We start from the raw sequence: 18,861 nt of genomic DNA, 5'->3' as shown, positions 1-18,861 counted from the left end.
TGCAGCGCCGACCTGACGAGGGGCAGGCTCAAATGATGAAGCATGACACCTAGCTTGCTGGGTGTGTGAGAGCCCTAGTTCCAACAAGGGATTTCCCCCTTCTGTTCTTTACCTGTGTCATTGTTGACCAGGCCCCATTTTCTTTGACATATGACAGTACATCTTCCCTCTCTTCCCCCCCCCCCTTTTTTTCTTTGCCAGAGGAACTCTGTACCTTTTTGCATCATTAGTTGACGGGGTATGTACACTGGACCTCATTAAACTCACCCCCTTGTCCCTATTTTGTTGACAAACCCTCTTCACCCTGCCATTGACTTTGTTGACTGTCCTTCCCCACACTGCCATATTAATGGCATCTGTCTGTTGGACTGGGTCACCACACCAATGTGGTGACTATTTGATTGCCTCATCTACCATCACTGACAACTCATTGCTTCACTATTCACCTTTTTGTAAATATTAACTCCCCTGTCACATGTCAATCAATCAATCAATCAGGCGTTTGTTAAGCATGACTACTCACCCGTAAGGGTCTCAAGTTGCTGGGGAGGGTGGGGTTAGCAGGCTCCAGCCCATCAAGGGGGGGGGGTCTGTCGAAGAGCCAGGTTTTGAGGTTTCTTGCAAAGATAGGGAGCGATGTCTGTCTGAAGTGGAGCAGCAGGGCGTTCTAGGCTCGGGCTGCGAGGAAGGAGAAGGGGCGGCCTCCCAATCTGGTCTTTCTGGTGCTAGGGACCACAGCGTAGGAGAGGTGGGCAGATCGTAGGGTCCTCTGGGGTGTGTGGAATTTGAGTCGGCTGTTCAGGTATGCTGGTCCGGTGTCGTGAAGGGCCTTGTGAGCGTGGGTGAGCATCTTGAAGGTGGCTCTAGCTTCGATGGGGAGCCAGTGGAATGTGCGCAGGTGCTGGGAGATGTGGCAGTGTCTTGGCAGGTCACAACACTGTTCTGTGTACATGCCCAGCAATATCACAAGTGACATGTGAGGGAGTAGATGCCAATGTTTTCAATCATATACAGCAACATGGCATGTGTAGTCAGCAGTGGGGTAAATGTCACATTGGCATTGTGTGCACAATCTTGTGCCATGAATCATGTGTCTACTGTGCACTGTTGAGAACTGGCCATTGGCCATTCACACAGCATGATGTGTCCATAGGTGCTGTCAAAGGGCTCTGCAACACAAATCACGGTCACTGGCTCCAATGTATGGCAGCCATATCGCGGTAGCGACCACCTGGCCCCGGCAGAGTGTCACTGCCAATGCCAAAGCCACACTTGCGGTAGTGATAGATAGATATATATGTATGGTCAAATGGCAGTTGGGATGCTCTGCCACCCAAATCACAGTCAAAGGCACCAATGTATAGCAGCCATATCGGGGTAGCAACCGCCTGGGCCCGGCGGAGTGTCAATGCCAAAACCACATTTGCGGTAGTGATAGATAAATATGTATGGTCAAATGGCGGTTGGCATGCTCCGCCACCCAAATCACGGTCATACGCACCAATGTATAGCAGCCATATTGCGGTAGCGACCGCCTGGCCCCGGCAGTGTGTCACCGCCAATGCCCAAGCCCTTACAGGCAATGGGAACCGCAATCGCAGTAGCCTAATGCAATTTTGAACATCGCGGTAGGCGTGCTCCGCCACCGCAGAGACGGTCATTGGATGCATTTGAAAAAAGCTGACCTGGAACACCAATTGCTGCAGCGTAGACCCACAAACTACCACAGGGGGCTATATATGTGGGAGTGAGCCTCACATTTCCACTGCTTCCAGACACTGCTGCCTGAGATCCCTCACCACCAACTGCTGCTGCTCCTTTCTTCAGACACTGCTGCCTGACACCCCTCACCACCAACTGCTGCTGCTCCTGTCTCCAGACACTGCTGCCTGACACCTCTCACCACTAACTGCCGCTGCTCCTGTCTCCTGGACCCAGTGATGACTGAGAAGATCAGGGCCCATCCCTTCACCACCGAGGAGCTGGAGGTCCCGGTGGACGAGGTGCTCACACAGTATGAGAGGCTATATGGTGCTCCAGCTGTCATGGTAAGTGTTTCAGAGTGGAAGTGAGAGTGCAGGTAGTGCACACATATAAGTTGATATGCTGCAGTATGTGCCTGAGAGTGTGGGGTTGTGTCATACACTGCCTAGCATGCTGTCTCCAGGGGAAAGGGGTGTGTAGCCTATTTCACACGTTTCCCTGGCTGCACATCAGAATGGGAGGGACATGTATTGTTTTTTTGTCAGCCATACAGTGACGCAGCAAGTTGGTTATGCAGGAGTCAGGACATAAATTGCCTGTGTGAATGGATGTGTGGGTCTCTGATGTTCTTCACAGGCTCATCTGTGACTTTACCGAGGGTTTTCGTCCAGAGGGTACTAATGGAAGTGTGTCTGACTCAAAATTGACATCATGAATAGGTCAGCACTATGCTCAGGACTTAAATGCCAGAGGGTGACACTCTTGGTGGTATTTCACCTATGACACAGCTGATTGTTGTACTTTTGTACAGAGCCCCTTCCATTTCCACCAGCATGTGTACCGACTCGTATGTGTAGGCACTGTTTACGTTCTCATATTGCCCCTTCATGTGACTTTTCTGATGCCCCACATTGGACCTTAGTGTGAGCCCACCTGGCCTGCACAGTCACTGCCCAATTTGATCACATCACTGAATGTACAGAGTGAAACATATGGGTTGTCTGCTAGACCATCCATCAAGGAGCCATCTCAGACCTGTAGATTGCACACGACAGACCGTGTGAGAAGGGTGCGAGATTGTAAGATCATGTCCCTAAATCTGACCTCCATGACACAGTGAGCCATTCATAGGGCAAGGACATTGAGGGCTGCGCAGTGTTGGACACAGTGAGTCTGCCCCAAAACATAGTTTCAATTGTAATGTATATCTTGCTCACCCCCAAATTGGATAGCAGATGTGGGCCCCCTACACATAGCTTTCTGTGCTGGCATCCTACATGTGTATGAGATGGGCAGGTACTGTGTCCCCCCTCATACCTGCATGCATTTTTGTATGATTCTCCCATGCTAGGTTGTCAGTGGCTGCATATGTTCCAAGCCTGGGCCAGTGCTGGGCTTTGTGATGTTGCTAGTGTGATGCAATGGCTTGTAAGTGGTCTCTGTGTTGGGTGCAGCTGTCATGCATTTTCCCTACCTGTTCTTTCCCATATAATTGGAGTAATGGCCCTTGACATTGCATTCTGAGTTGTGGCCTTCTGGCATCGTCTGCATTGGGGAAGTCAGGGACATCCCATGGAAGGGAACGGCAGTGTGCATCCTCTGAGTGTGCTTTCATCAATGCCTGACATCAGAATTGTGAGAACTACACATCTGACACCAATGTGCAACTGTAGTTGTGCCCCAAAGTACAACATGGTGGATGGCATGAGCTCATGGCCATTGTGGACTGATATGTTGTAGGCTGTATCTGTGTTGTCCCCTTCTGCTGCATCCCAATGTGACTGTGGCAACATGTTGGGAGGTACATCTTTTCTTCCCTCAGGGCCCTAGGTATGCTCAGAGGGATGCGTGTGTCTGGTTACATGGAGCCACCGGCAGGCTATTTGGCTGTGGTGTCATCACATGGGTCACGTATGCCAAGTTTGCATGAAGACATGCAAAAATCAAGTTTTGAATTGAGATTGCATGATGTTACTGCACAGGGTGGTGTGCCACATGGGGATATCTTCATCTTGTTTCGTGCTTTGCTTGCATATGATGTTTGTGTTAATGCCACAGAACTGACCCTACGTCTCTGTCTCTTGCAGCATCTGCTGTGAGCACAGAAGGACAGGGGACTGACACCTGTAGTGAGGCATCAAGCACGACTGTTACAGACGAGCACACTCACACTGATGTGACCAGCACCTCGAAGGGGGACAGGAGTCTGCTTGAGGAATCACATCCAGAAACACCTCAGCGTCATTTGACACCAGCGGTGACACATCTATGTTGGCGGGCACAGGGAGCGGGAACTCTGCCTCCTCTTCCACCACACAGCGTCCAGTGCCCACCCTCCCACCTACTTCCAATAGTGCTGCACATGCTTGCATCAGTAAGAAGGGAAGAGTGTCCTTCACCCCAGGCACTGCTGCCCCTGTCTCTGTCTCCCCTGCTGCCATCAGTGTTGAGTCTGTGGACCTTTTGCGCCAGCTGTGTGTGGGTCAGACAACTCTCCTCAATGCCTTCCTAGACCATGATAAAATGTTGGCACAGGTAGTTGCCTTTATGAAGGGCATTCATTCAGACATGGGTGGACTACACGGACTGTCCAGACTTTGTCCTTCACAGTGACGGCAGCCATTCAGCTGTCACAGTCCAAGAGTCAAGCTCCAGTCCCTTTGGCCACCCACCCTGCCAGTGGCTACATCTGACGATAGTGACCACGCACCACAGACCCCAGGCTCAAGATACAGCACACGCAGCCCACAACAGCAACAGCCCAAGCGGCCAGAGCGCAGACACCATCCCCACAAAAAAGCAAAGCCACCGCAGAGCGCAAAGGCAACAGCTCTTCAGGCGACACTCAGGGGCATAAAGCCAAGAAGCAGGCCTCAGGCTCACATGCCTCAGAGGCATTCCCAGCCAAGGGCTCTCCTGTCCCAAAAGCGCTTCGCAAAGAAAAGCAGTCAGTTCCCGTTCCTGCTGTGAAGCTGCTGCCTGCTAAGGGTCCACAGAAAAAGCCCGCTAAGGCAGATTCACCCACAACCTCTACTCCCATCCAGACCCCTGTGAAGCAGGTAGAGGTGGTCACTGTAGGGGGTTCACCTGGTAAACAGGTGATGGGGGAGAAAAGGCAAGGCCAGGCCAAGCGTACCTCCGGATCCAGCAGGTCCCCAGAGAGAGGGACAGCGGCTGCACCTGGTGCAGCTTTGGTGGAGAGTGTGCCTGTTGTGGCCGCAACACCTACCACTCCTCCCGAGAACAAACCTCCATTTAGACTCCCCAAGAAGTGGAAAGGCATCCCTCCAAATTCTCCCTCCCACACTGTCTCAGGGCAACTTGACTCCACCTCCACATGCCACGACACCACCCGGTCCAAGCAGCCCTCCGGCTACCAAAGCCACTGATGCCTCTACCTCAGCTGGTCCTCTCTCTCCCAGGTCCGGTATTACAACTGGCCCGACACTCAGCCACCTCCCAGTCCGACTGACAGGCAAGTCTGAGTCAAAGTCCCCCTCACACACCTGTCTCTCCCACAGCGGTGCCTGGACTGCCCATTGTTATCTCCCTAGCTGTGTTGCTGACCATGGCAGTGTACAGTTTCACCCTTTCCCTGTGCAGCCTCTCATGCACACATGTGCCTACTCTGCACTTTGGACTGGCCACTGGCCTTGCTGTTCTTTGCTGTGTTTGCCCATTCCCTGTGCAGCCTCTCATGTACCTACTCTGCACTTTGGACTGGCCACTGGTGGTGGTGCCTCTGCCCGCCATCCTAATGGGCCCCTTAGTTGTTGCGAACAACGGTTGAAGAAGACACCCTTTACTTAGCATTAGCAATAGAATTAGTGGCGGGAGTTGAGTAACTAATGGTCTCTTCTATCTGATTCCAACTCAGCTGGTAAAGTTTTATAAAGAAGAATAAGAGTCATACGTCCTTGATAGATGGGTTGCACGAAAAGGGAAAGAAGGATGGAAGGAGGAAGGACGCGCGACATGTAATATATGACTGGCAGAGAAGGATGCGTGGGATGCATAGGTGGCTGATAGGAATCGGATGCATGGGTGGTTGAAGGATGGGTGGAAGGTGAAAGAAAGGATGCCTGCCTGGGTGGGTGAAACTGTATTGGTGATAGAAGAATCCTCCTTGGGGTTTCATGGGTCAACTTCAAAGGCAAGCAAGGAAGGACGCATGGGTGGTTGTTATATTCTTTTTTTTCCAAATGTATGTTGTTGGTGAAAGGTTTGGTGAGAGATTCTTTAAGAAGAATGACAGGCATGTTTACTTTAAATGGATGGATGCCTGAATGGTACAATCATCATAGCATAGGTGGAGACTGTCACTGGGTGAAGACAATGTCAAAGGAAAATAAACCGTGGCAGGGTTGCAAAGCCAAGGAGAATAGAATAAGAGATTTGAATTAAAAAATATCATGCTAGAAGAGCAATGCAATGATGAATGGAAAAATCGCTGGTAAGAGAAACAAGGACTGTTTTTATTCAAGGCTTTCATTTCAAGGTTGTATTTCAGAATACTCCCTTGACTCACAGTAGTTTGCAAGCACAGCATATATATTGTGTATGTAGCCAACCCACCCATTATCAAGCGCCTCCCTCCAACTCTGAGGCCCACTCACTAGTCTCTTCTTATGTCATTTTCGACTGTGTCAGCCTGCCATAGGTGAGGCTGCATGGTTACACGTCGTCCCATATATAATCAATGATCATTTGGATCAGATATCATCTGCCTGGTTGTAGTAGTCAGGGTGAAAGTGAAATTGAGCAGTTGCCATTGATGTAACAGAGTATGGCCATAATAGAAAAATAAGATAATTGTGTAGTTGTAGACTACAGCTGCGCCACCTGCGGACAGTAGTAAATAAAAATAACGTGAGTCTGCAACACAAGTATGTCTGTTGAGGGCGCAAGCTGACTGAGCTGGCATGCCTACAAGGTACATTTAGCTAAACAAGAGAGAGAGAAGAGAAAGACTTGGCTACTCCATAGTGCCTAGTAGTAGTAATGCCTGAAATTCCCACAAATGTTAGAGGCAGAGGAAGTGGGAGGATATGTACTGTGCTACTGTGTCACTATGTGTATAATTAATTTTGACTTACTGTTTTGCTAAGAGTATTGGTTACAATTGTCTTTTTTCTTTCTTGATATAGCTACTCCTTCCCAACCAACCAGGAAGTAGTTAGCAGCCATGACCTGGCTCCGGAAGCTGGAGGCCATTTGCACAGAATATCGGTGGCTGGTGGCTCTGGCGGAGGAGGAGGAAGAGGCGGCAGCCGCTGCAGCCTCCTCCAATGCATTCGGCCCCAGCCAGGCCCCCCCAGTGGTCCAGCGCTGCGGTCTGGCAGCCACCAGCCGCGCTTCATCGAACACTGCTGCACCCCCGGGATGCAATTGTAGAGCATTTAAGCGCGGCATGCTCCTCCAGATTGTGCGCCTAGAGGATCGGGTAGTGGAGGACCTGGAGATTAACCAGCTACTGCAAGCCCGTCGTTAGAACTCCGTTGCCTTGCCCCTTTTAAAAAATCTTTTGGGTGGGTGATAATGGGGAGTTGGGTAAAAGTTGGGTTTATATATTTATGGACAATGGATTTTTGGAGTGGATGGGCTTGAATGGTGTAGGTGGGCTTGAATTTATGAATTAATTTTCATATTATTAATTATGCCTCCCCCAAAGTTCTTCTCTTACCTGTGATTGATGTTTATTTATACTTAAGCAAAGTGATGGCTGCATGGTGATGATGGTTTGGTTTCCCAAGATGCCATGGTGGTGGTGGTAGTGGTAGAAGACATTGACAGTAGCATTTGCAAAAAAAGAAAATGAGGCAGTCAGTCGCCTGAGGGAGACTTGGGAACGAGTAGTAAAAGTACAGTACACATGAAGACTGGCAAACAAGAAACCATGATGATGATAAGCAATGCAAAAGTAAAATAAAACATAATGGTGGCGGGGATAGCCTAGTACAAGTTACAAACTGAAGTTGACTTGACCTATGAAGTGGACAAGAGTAACCTTTAGTGCTAGAAGGATGATAAATCGATGCCGGCAATTAATTATGATGGATTATGTTCCTTTGGAAAACAAATTTACTTGTGAATACTGAGCATGGATTGGCAAGCAGAAGAAGATCCTCGCCCTGCCTTGAGTTCGTGTTGCTTTCACCACATCCACCCCAGCAAGTGTGTGATCCATTATTGTTGTAAATTTAATCACACCTCAATATAAATGACAGCCCGGGAGAAGAGGGTTAGGGTTAGATGAATGGTTGGAAAGGGGTATTTGAGGGAAAGGTTTGATAAAGACAAACACTACACATGGACAACACACAATCTTGGCAGACAACCATCATAAATCTGTTGATGGAGAAAAAGGTAATGCATGCATGATGATGACTTGATGATGAGTAGAACTAGACTAGTAGTAGTACAGGGCAGCAGTATATATAATTATTATTAGGCAATTTCCTTGCCTGTCTGCCCCCAGAGAGATCCAAGTTACATACATTTTATGTTCTGTTGTACCGGGCTTCTTTTTAAAGCTACAAAAGAAAATTTTAAAATATCTGTAGGAGTCAAATATAAACAAACATAATAACAACACACACAGTCATAATGATTGAAGAGAAAAAATGAATCAAATAAAAGAATATGATACTATAAATATGTTATGGTCAAATTGGAAGTTGCATCTCGCGAGTCGGCATTCCTCTTGGTCCTTCCTTCCATGGACACTCCCTCCGTCAATCTTGGGTGCCTTCCTGGCGGATGCAGATTGGTATGGAAGTTGTTCTTCCCAGTATAGCAGAGGGTAAAGGCCAGCCTGTAAGTGTAGATGGAAAAAGAAAAGGGATATTGAAAAATCAATGAGAAATGTAAAGTTAAACTGCATAAATTAAGGAGGCGTGCAACAAGAAAACTTTCAGAGGCGGCATGGCTAAATCATGTCTACCATGTTTCCAGCATCTACAACAACAACAGGAGCAGGCCCGCAGCGCCCACCCAACCTCCACTTAGCTTAGATTTTGATCCAGACAGCAGTGAGCACACACAAATACACAGCAACATAGCATTTTCCAACTTAAGTAACTAAATCAATGCACCGCTGTCAGTCATACAACTAAACTCACCTCCACCACTACACAGACATGTAGGTCTGGTGTTGTTGTTGTTGACTTGTTTACCTTTTAGGCCACTTCATGAAACGCCTGAGTTATTCCATCAATCATCTTTGATCCTACTGACTAACTGCGAGTATGGTATGGTCATCATGGTGTCTAACTCTGTAGTGTACAGAGTGAGTCCAGAATCGAAAATGCAATGGATCGGCCTGCAGTCGTACAAATATGTTATCGAACAACAAGAAGGGAAACCTTGACTTCAGTCACTTTTTTGTGTGTAGATTAATACTAGTAGACTTCATGCACAACAGCAACTGAAACACCCATCTCTCAGAGTCAGCATCCAATGCATGCCATCATTTACCTGTTCTTACGGGCAGTCCGTCTAGGCTCGGAAAGGAGGATAGCTATTGTCATGTTCTTTGGAGGGACTCGACGAGGCAGGCACACATTTCACATTTCTTGTACTATGCTCCATTGTGAGAAAGTGGCTCTGTATATACTGTTCCTTAATAGGTACAGGGTGTACAGAGTCCACAGACCCCAAGGGTTTAACAGAGGTTAAAGTTAGATATAACCTTACTCTCCAAAGTGGTAGCCTGGTCAAGCAGTAAGGCAGTATCAGAGGACAGTGTAAAGCATTTGTTGTACACACTCAGTCAGCGAATAGTTCCACACACTCAATAACTGAACTCTAGGCCAATGGTTTGTATAGAAAAACAATATATGCTTGTTTTATTTTAGAACCAACACTTGGAATTAAAATATACTTTCTCGACAGGAGATGTTTCATAAAAATACTTTTGTATATGCAATAGACTCTTTAGTAAACAGTTACAAGTAGTTGCAGTAAGCAATTCTATTTCTAAACACAATACATTGAGCTCAATGATAAATTCACATTATATGCAACAGATTACTTTTTAGATTACTTTTGTAATTCCAGGCCTGGATCCTAGATCCAGTCCTGGGTCAGTTCTCAGAATCAGCTGTTGAAAGTCGACTTTGGTACTGTGAGGATTTGTAACTAATATTTAGCTATTTTAAAAGTTAGCACTTAGAAAATATTTCAGAGCAAAACAATCAATGATTCCCTATGGAAGAAAATGTAGGTTACAGGTACAGTAGGTTATCGTTACTTTTGTAATCCGGTACTGGGTGCCTAGACTCAGTACTGGGACCTTTATCCAAAACAGGTAAGTAATTACGTTTTCAGATGTTATACGATTTTTGAGGAATATTTAGAAATTGTAGAAATCAACACTTAGAAGAAATTTCACAGAAAAACAGTCAATGGTTTCCTATGGAAGAAAAATGAGTTAAAGGTAAGTATACTTGTGGGTACTTTTCAGAGTCCGTGCTGGGCACTAAGATCCAGCACTGGGAGCTCACCTAAGAGCAGGTGAGTAAATTCGTTTTTGTCACTCGGCTGATTTTTGGTGATTATTTTGAGCTTTGAAAAGTCCACACTTAAAAGAATTTTCAAGAAAAAGCCAGTCAATGTTACCCTATGAGGAAAATGAAGTTAGCGGTTTAAGGGTAAGTACTCGACTGGCAGAGTTGAAGTTCTGGGCATAGACTCGGGGGGGGTCCTCCAGTGTCAGGTAGGTACAGTTAGTTCACCCTCAGCGGTTTCAGGACGGCCGGGTGCAGAGAGAGTTAGGCCCAATGTTATCCTATGAGGGATAGGGGGGCCTTGGTTGGTGGCTGCTGTCTGGCAAGCCACGCGGCTGTGGGAGCTGGGCTTCTGGTCACTTACTCAGGGCAAGTGGGGAAGTAGGTTAGAGTAGAGTTTTCACTGCCAGGGCCACTCGGGCAGCTGACATATGCCTTGGCATTGTAGGTAATGGGCATGGCACACAGAGATGTGTGCCATGTCGACTCTTCATTTTGTCCTGCACCCAGACACTCAGCCTGCAAAGGCAGTGTGTGTGTGTAAGGGTACAGGGCCTCTAAGGGTGGCACAATGAGTGCTGCAGCCCTTAGGGGCCTTCCCTGGTCACAAGGCCCTGGGTACCTAGGGTACCATTTACCAGGGGCTGACATGTGGCCAGGGTTTGCCAATTTGGAGTTTGTGTGTTTTAAGGAAGGAACATAGGCCCTGGGCACCTGATTGGCAGGAGTCCAGGGTACACTCAGTCAAAGTACATTCAGCAATTTAGCAAAAAGTGGGGGCATACCATGCAAGAAAGATGGCACTTTCTCACACAACCCCCCCCCCCCCCCCAAACGAAAGGGGATGAGACTAACCTTGTCCTATGGAGTCTTCATTGTCTAAGTGGAAGAACCTGGAAAGTCCATCTGCATTGGCATGGGCAGTCCCTGGTCTATGTTCCACTTCAAAGTCCATTCCCTGTAGGGAGATGGACCACCTTAATAACTTTGGATTTTCCCCTTTCATCTGCATTAGCCATCTGAGAGGTCTGTGGTCAGTTTGAACCAGGAAGTGAGTACCAAACAGGTATGGCCTCAACTTCTTCAGGAACCAAACCACAGCAAAGGCCTCCCTCTCAATGGCACTCCAACGCTGCTCTCTGGGGAGTAGCCTCCTGCTTATAAAAGCAACAGGTTGGTCTTGGCCTTCATCATTGGTCTGGGATAGGACCGCTCCTATCCCTAGCTCAGAGGCATCAGTCTGCACTATGAACTGCTTGGCATAATCTGGAGCTTTTAGAATTGGTGCTGAGCACATTGCTTCTTTCAGGGTGTTAAAAGCCTTTTGGCAACTAACTGTCCAGTTCACTTACTTGGGCATTTTCTTGGAGGTGAGTTCTGTGAGGGGGGTCACAATGGACCCATACCCCTTCACAAACCTCCTGTAGTATCCAGTCAAGCCAAGGAATGCCCTGACTTGGGTCTGGGTTGTTGGAGCTATCCAGTCCATGATGGCCTGGATCTTAGGTTGTAAGGGCTGTACCTGGCCTCCACCTACAAGGTGGCCCAAGTACACCACAGTGCCCTGCCCTATCTGGCATTTGGATGCCTTGATAGTGAGGCCTACATTGTGCAGAGCCTCTAAAACTTTTCCAAGGTGGATCAGGTGATCCTGCCAGGTGGAGCTAAAGACAGCAATATCATCAAGATAAGCTGCACTAAAGGACTCCAGCCCAGCCAGGACATGGTTCACCAGCCTCTGGAAAGTGGCAGGGGCATTCTTTAACCCAAAGGGCATCACAGTAAACTGATGATGTCCATCAGGGGTGGAGAATGCTGTCTTTTCTTTTGCTCCTGGGGCCATGCCAATCTGCCAGTACCCTGGAGTTAAGTCAAAGGTACTGAGGAATTGGGCAGCCCCTAATTTATCTATCAGTTCATCTGCTCTTGGGATAGGGTGAGCATCTGTCTTAGTGACAGAGTTGAGCCCTCTATAGTCCACACAGAACCTCATCTCTCTCTTTTCACCCTGTTGATGAGGTTTGGGGACTAGAACCACTGGGCTGGCCCAGGGGCTCTCAGAGGGTTCAATGACCCCTAACTACAGCATCTTTCTGACCTCAGCTTTGATGCTCTCCTTGACTTGGTCTGACTGTCGATAGATGTTGTTTTTGACAGGTGCATTGTCACCAATGTCCACATCATGGGTACACCAGTTTGTCAGACCAGGGTTCAGGGAGAAGAGACCAGCATACTGCTGCAAGACTTGCTTGCAGTCAGTTTGCTGTTGGGCAGAGAGGGTGTCTTAGAAGATCACACCATCTACTGACCCATCCTTTGGGCTGTAGGAGAGGAGGTCAGGGAGAGGTTCACTCTCTGCTTCCTGCTCCTCATCAGTCACCATCAGCATGGTGATGTCAGCCCTGTCATTGTAGAGCTTGAGGCGGTTCACATGGATGACCCTCTTGGGTGTCCTGCTAGTGCCCAGGTCAACTAGATAGGTGACCTCACTCTTTCTTTCTAGTATAGGGTGAGGGCCACTCCATTTATCTTGGAGAGCCCTTGGTGCCACTGGCTCCAAAACCCACACCTGTTGCCCAGGTTGAAATTCAACCAGTGCAGCTTTTTGGTCATACCAGTGCCTCTGGAGCTCCTGGCTGGCCTCAAGGTTCCTGGATGCTTTTTCCATGTACTCAGCCATTCTGGACCTTAGGCCAAGCACATAGTCCACTGTGTCTTGTTTGGGTTCTTGAAGAGGCCTCACCCAGCCCTCTTTTATAAGACAAAGTGGTCCCCTTACAGGATGACCAAACAGAAGTTCAAAGGGTGAAAAACCTACTCCCTTCTGTGGCACTTCTCTGTAAGCGAAAAGCAGGCATGGTAACAGGACATCCCACCTCCTTTTGAGTTTTTCAGGGAGCCCCATGATCATACCTTTCAATGTTTAGTTGAATCTCTCAACAAGGCCATTGGTTTGTGGGTGGTAGGGGGTAGTAAACTTATACTGCACCCCACACTCCTTCCACATGTGTGTTAGGTAAGCAGACATGAAGTTGGAACGTCTGTCTGAAACCACCTCCTTAGGAAAACCCACCCTGGTGAAGACACCCAGGAGGGCCTTGGCTATTGCAGGAGCTGTAGTAGTCCTAAGGGGAATTGCTTCAGGGTACCTAGTGGCATGATCCACTACCACTAGAATGAATTTGTTCCCCGAGGCTGTGGGTGGCTCAAGTGGACCCACAATGTCCACTCCTACCCTTTCAAAGGGGACCCCCACCACTGGTAGTGGGATGAGGGGGGCCTTTGGGTGGCCACCTGTCTTGCCACTGGCTTGACAGGTGACACCGGAGCTGACAAACTCCTTCACCTTTTGGTGCATCTGGGGCCAGTAGAAGTGACTCACTAGCCTTTCCCAAGTTTTGGATTGCCCCAGATGTCCAGCTAGGGGGATGTCATGAGCCAAAGTTAGGAGGAACTCCCTGTACTTCTGTGGCACTACCACCCTCCTGGTGGCTCCAGGAGTGGGGTTTCTTGCCTCAGCATACAGTAATCCCTCTTCCCAATAAGCTCTGTGGGTACCACTGACATCTCCCCTTGCTTCTGAAACAGCTTGCTGCCTCAGGCTTTCAAGAGTGGGACAGTCTCGCTGACCCTGGCACAGCTCTTCCCTAGAGGGTCCCCCTGGGCCCAAGAGTTCAACCTGGTAAGGGTCAAGCTCCATGGACTCAGTTCCCTCAGGGGTATCCATATCCTCTCCCTGGGGAGAGGGGTCCTGAATGGTTTGCTGTGTAGAAGCTGGTTCCCCAGTCTTCTTTCCTTTTCTCTTGGTTGGCTGGGCCATTATTCCAGGCTCCAGACCTACTTTTTCACCCTTCCTCTTGCTCTGTGCTCTGGTTTGCACACACACCAATTCAGGGATGCCCAGCATGGCTGCATGGGCCTTTAGTTCAACCTCAGCCCAGGCTGAGGTTTCCAGATCATTTCCAAGCAGACAGGCAGCTGGCAACTTTGGAGAGACCACTACCTGTTTCAGGCCAGTAACCCCCCCCCAGCCTAATGTTACCATGGCCATGGGATGACTAGTGGTGACACTGTCAGCGTTGGTGACTGGGTAAGACTACCCAATCAAGTATTGCTCAGGGGAAACCAGTGTGTCTTTCACCATAGTGACACTGGCACCTGTATCCCTCAGAGCTTCTACCCTAGTTCCATTCACCCAGGGGTACTGTAAGTATTTCTTTAAGTTGGGTGGCCACACAGCTACAGTGGCAAACTCCACTTCTCCCAAGGAGACTAGACTTGCCTCAGTGTGTTCCCAGATTTGCTCAGGGTACACCTCTGATCCCATTTGTATGCTTGCTGCCCCAGGAGTAGCTGTACTGGGAGCCTTAGGGGCTTTGTTTTGGGGGCAAGCTACAGTTAAGTGTCCTTGCTTCTTGCAGGTATTACACCAGGCATTTAAGGGATCAAAGTTCTTCCCCTTATATGGTTGGGGCACATAGGGAGTAGTTTGGGTCCCACCCACCTGAACAGATTTTTGGGGCCCTTTGGAAGACTCAAACTTTTTATCTTGGGGATTCTCACCACCTTTCCCCTGGGGAGTTTTTGGGACCACTTTCTTTTGGTCACCCCCAGTGGTTGTCTTTGTCACCCTAGTCTTGACCCAGTGGTCTGCCTTCTTTCCCAATTCTTGGGGAGAAATTAGACTTAGGTCTACCAAATGCTGATGCAACTTTTCATTTGTGCAGTTACTCAAAATATGTTCCTTCATGAATAAATTGTACAATCCAGTAAAATCCTGCACACCATGTCCAGCTAACCAACCATCCAGTGTCTTCACTGAGAAATCTACAAAATCAATCCAGGACTGGGTCTGGGTTTTGTGAGCCCCCCTGAATCTAATTCTATACTCCTCAGTGGTGAATCCAAATCCCTCAATCAGAGCTATCTTCATGAGGTCATAGGATCCTGCCTCTGGCCCAGAAAGGGTCAGAAGCCTGTCTCTGCAGTTACCAGAGAACAGTTCCCACAGGAGTGCCCCCCAGATAGGTTTCTTTACTTTTCTGATATCACAAGCCCTCTCAAAGGCTGTGAACCATTTGGTGATATCATCACCTTCCTCAAATTTAGGGACAATCCCTTTGGGGATTTTAAGGTCAGAATTTTCCTCCCTATCCTTATTTTTATTATTGCTGCCACCATTGATGGGTGCTAAACCCATCTCTCTCCTTTCTTTTTCTAGAGCCAGGAGGCTGGACTCTAGCTCTAATCTTTTGGCCAGCCTCATAAGGCTGTCCTCTTCACTGGGGGGTCCCCCAGTGTTCTCTCTGGGACCAGAGCCACCTGTGTAGTCTCTAGGTGCCCAGATGCTAATCCTTGGATTGGAGGGTATGGTTGCCCTCTCCTCCCTAGGGAATAGCATGGGGGGGTTGTTGTCAACCTCCACTGCTTCCCTTTCCTCATCTGACTGGCCATCACCATGTTCAGATGGGTGGTCCTTAGCATACTCAGCCAAGAGCTCCTGGAGCCCTAGTTTGGTTGGATGCAGGCCCATTTGTAAATTTTTAAGTTTGCATAAGGACCTCAATTCCTTGAAAGACAAGTGTAAGTAAGCTGTGAGGTCGAGCTCCTCCACCAGGTCCATGTTATTATTATCACTAATAGCTAGGTTTGTTTGAGACATTCTAACCTGACAGTTCTAACCCTCTACCCTGACTATAGTGACTTTTATTTTTCTAGAATTCTAATGGGACTTAAGCAAGGCCCTAGCAAGACTTTTAGTAATTGTGGAAAGACCAATCAGAATTCTAAAGGCAATTTTTAAGAGTTCTGTCGTGTGGTCAGATGGTAACCAAGTAGTCCAACAAATGCAAGTTTGTATCCCACCGCTGATCCACCAATGTGAGAAAGTGGCTCTGTATATACTGTTCCTTAATAGGTACAGGGTGTACAGAGTCCACAGACCCCAAGGGTTTAACAGAGGTTAAAGTTAGATATAACCTTACTCTCCAAAGTGGTAGCCTGGTCGAGCAGTAAGGCAGTATCAGAGGACAGTGTAAAGCATTTGTTGTACACACTCAGTCAGCAAATAGTTCCACACACTCAATAACTGAACTCTAGGCCAATGGTTTGTGTATAAACAAAAAATATGCTTGTTTTATTTTAGAACCAACACTTGGAATTAAAATATACTTTCTCGACAGGAGATGTTTCATAAAAATACTTTTGTATATGCAATAGACTTTTTAGTAAACAGTTACAAGTAGTTGCAGTAAGCAACTCTATTTCTAAACACAATACATTGAGCTCAATGATAAATTCACATTATATGCAACATTACTTTTTAGATTACTTTTGTAATTCCAGGCCTGGATCCTAGATCCAGTCCTGGGTCAGTTCTCAGAATCAGCTGTTGAAAGTCGACTTTGGTACTGTGATGATTTTTAACTAATATTTAGCTATTTTAAAAGTTAGCACTTAGAAAATATTTCAGAGCAAAACAATCAATGATTCCCTATGGAAGAAAATGTAGGTTACAGGTACAGTAGGTTATCGTTACTTTTGTAATCCAGTACTGGGTGCCTAGACTCAGTACTGGGACCTTTATCCAAAACAGGTAAGTAATTACTTTTTCAGATGTTATACGATTTTTGAGGAATATTTAGAAATTGCAGAAATCAACACTTAGAAGAAATTTCACAGAAAAACAGTCAATGGTTTCCTATGGAAGAAAAATGAGTTAAAGGTAAGTATAGTTGTGGGTACTTTTCAGAGTCAGTGCTGGGCACCAAGATCCAGCACTGGGAGCTCACCTAAGAGCAGGTGAGTAAATTCGTTTTTGTCACTCGGCTGATTTTTGGTGATTATTTTGAGTTTTGAAAAGTCCACACTTAGAAGAATTGTCAAGAAAAAGCCAGTCAATGTTACCCTATGAGGAAAATGAAGTTAGCGGTTTAAGGGTAAGTACTCGACTGGCAGAGTTGAAGTTCTGGGCATAGACTCGGGGGTCCCCCAGTGTCAGGTAGGTACAGTTAGTTCACCCTCAGCGGTTTCAGGATGGCCGGGTGCAGAGAGAGTTAGGCCCAATGTTATCCTATGAGGGATAGGGGGGCCTTGGTTGGTGGCTGCTGTCTGGCAAGCCACGCGGCTGTGGGAGCTGGGCTCCTGGTCACTTACTCAGGGCAAGTGGGGAAGTAGGTTAGAGTAGAGTTTTCACTGCCAGGGCCACTCGGGCGGCTGACATATGCCTTGGCAGTGTAGGTAATGGGCATGGCACACAGAGATGTGTGCCATGTCGACTCTTCATTTTGTCCTGCACCCAGACACTCAGCCTGCAAAGGCTGTGTGTGTGTGTAAGGGTACAGGGCCTCTAAGGGTGGCACAATGAGTGCTGCAGCCCTTAGGGGCCTTCCCTGGTCACAAGGCCCTGGGTACCTAGGGTACCATTTACCAGGGGCTGACATGTGGCCAGGGTTTGCCAATTTGGAGTTTGTGTGTTTTAAGGAAGGAACATAGGCCCTGGGCACCTGATTGGCAGGAGTCCAGGGTACACTCAGTCAAAGTACATTCAGCAATTTAGCAAAAAGTGGGGGCATACCATGCAAGAAAGATGGCACTTTCTTACACAACCCCCCCCCCCCAAACAAAAGGTGATGAGACTAACCTTGTCCTATGGAGTCTTCATTGTCTAAGTGGAAGAACCTGGAAAGTCCATCTGCATTGGCATGGGCAGTCCCTGGTCTATGTTCCACTTCAAAGTCCATTCCCTGTAGGGAGATGGACCACCTTAATAACTTTGGATTTTCCCCTTTCATCTGCATTAGCCATCTGAGAGGTCTGTGGTCAGTTTGAACCAGGAAGTGAGTACCAAACAGGTATGGCCTCAACTTCTTCAGGGACCAAACCACAGCAAAGGCCTCTGTAGTACATGCTTAATGAAATCTATGCTCATGGAATGTTTATTCTCCTATGTTCTTCCTTCCCTTGTGAGTTCTAGGTTCTCTTCCAAGACAGTTGCTGTTGGCTTCTGTCGTGGAGAGTCCGTTCTTGTGCCTGCTCTGTCTTATTAAACTGCTCTTCAAGAAGATATCCATATATGCCTACTTCTTTACTACAATTTGGCGACGACTGGCTTTCAACCCATACGCTGCATTCTCAAGGCACACAGCAGTTCCTGCACAAGAGCGGAAGATCTTCACCCTTCACACCCACTCTTACCTTTTGGTGTCCACTTCCTGATCTAAGTCTTCATCGGACCAAGGCTTAATTTTACGATGTTTTGTCGGCGTTGAGGTTGTGAGTCTGACGGTCCTGACTTCAGAGCTTGTTAAACAGCTTGGAAGTGCTTCGAGTCGTCCTGAGTGCGATCTGGTGGTGTGTGAGGCTGAGCCAAGTCGTTGTAGTTTCCAGCCGCAAGTTCCTGGGCATCGGTGTCTTCAGTTTCTTCTCTGTGCCGGGTGGCATTGAAGTTGACGGTTGGTGCAGTTGGTGCAGCGGGAGCTTCGTTCCTCTTCGTGGCTGCAGTCTGAATGATGACGTTGTGGAATTCTGTTGTGCAATCCTCGGCTCTTGGTATCCAGCGTTCTGTGTGAAGTCCTAAGGTGTTCTAACACTCTGACGCTCCGACGCTGTGACGCTCTGACGCTCTGTACGTGGCAGCCATCTTTGTTTA

This window comes from Triturus cristatus, chromosome 4_1, assembly GCF_964204655.1.
Source record: "Triturus cristatus chromosome 4_1, aTriCri1.1, whole genome shotgun sequence".
Taxonomy (NCBI): domain Eukaryota; kingdom Metazoa; phylum Chordata; class Amphibia; order Caudata; family Salamandridae; genus Triturus; species Triturus cristatus.
The sequence above is the reverse complement of the archived record's forward strand: the minus strand, read 5'-3'. Positions refer to the sequence as shown.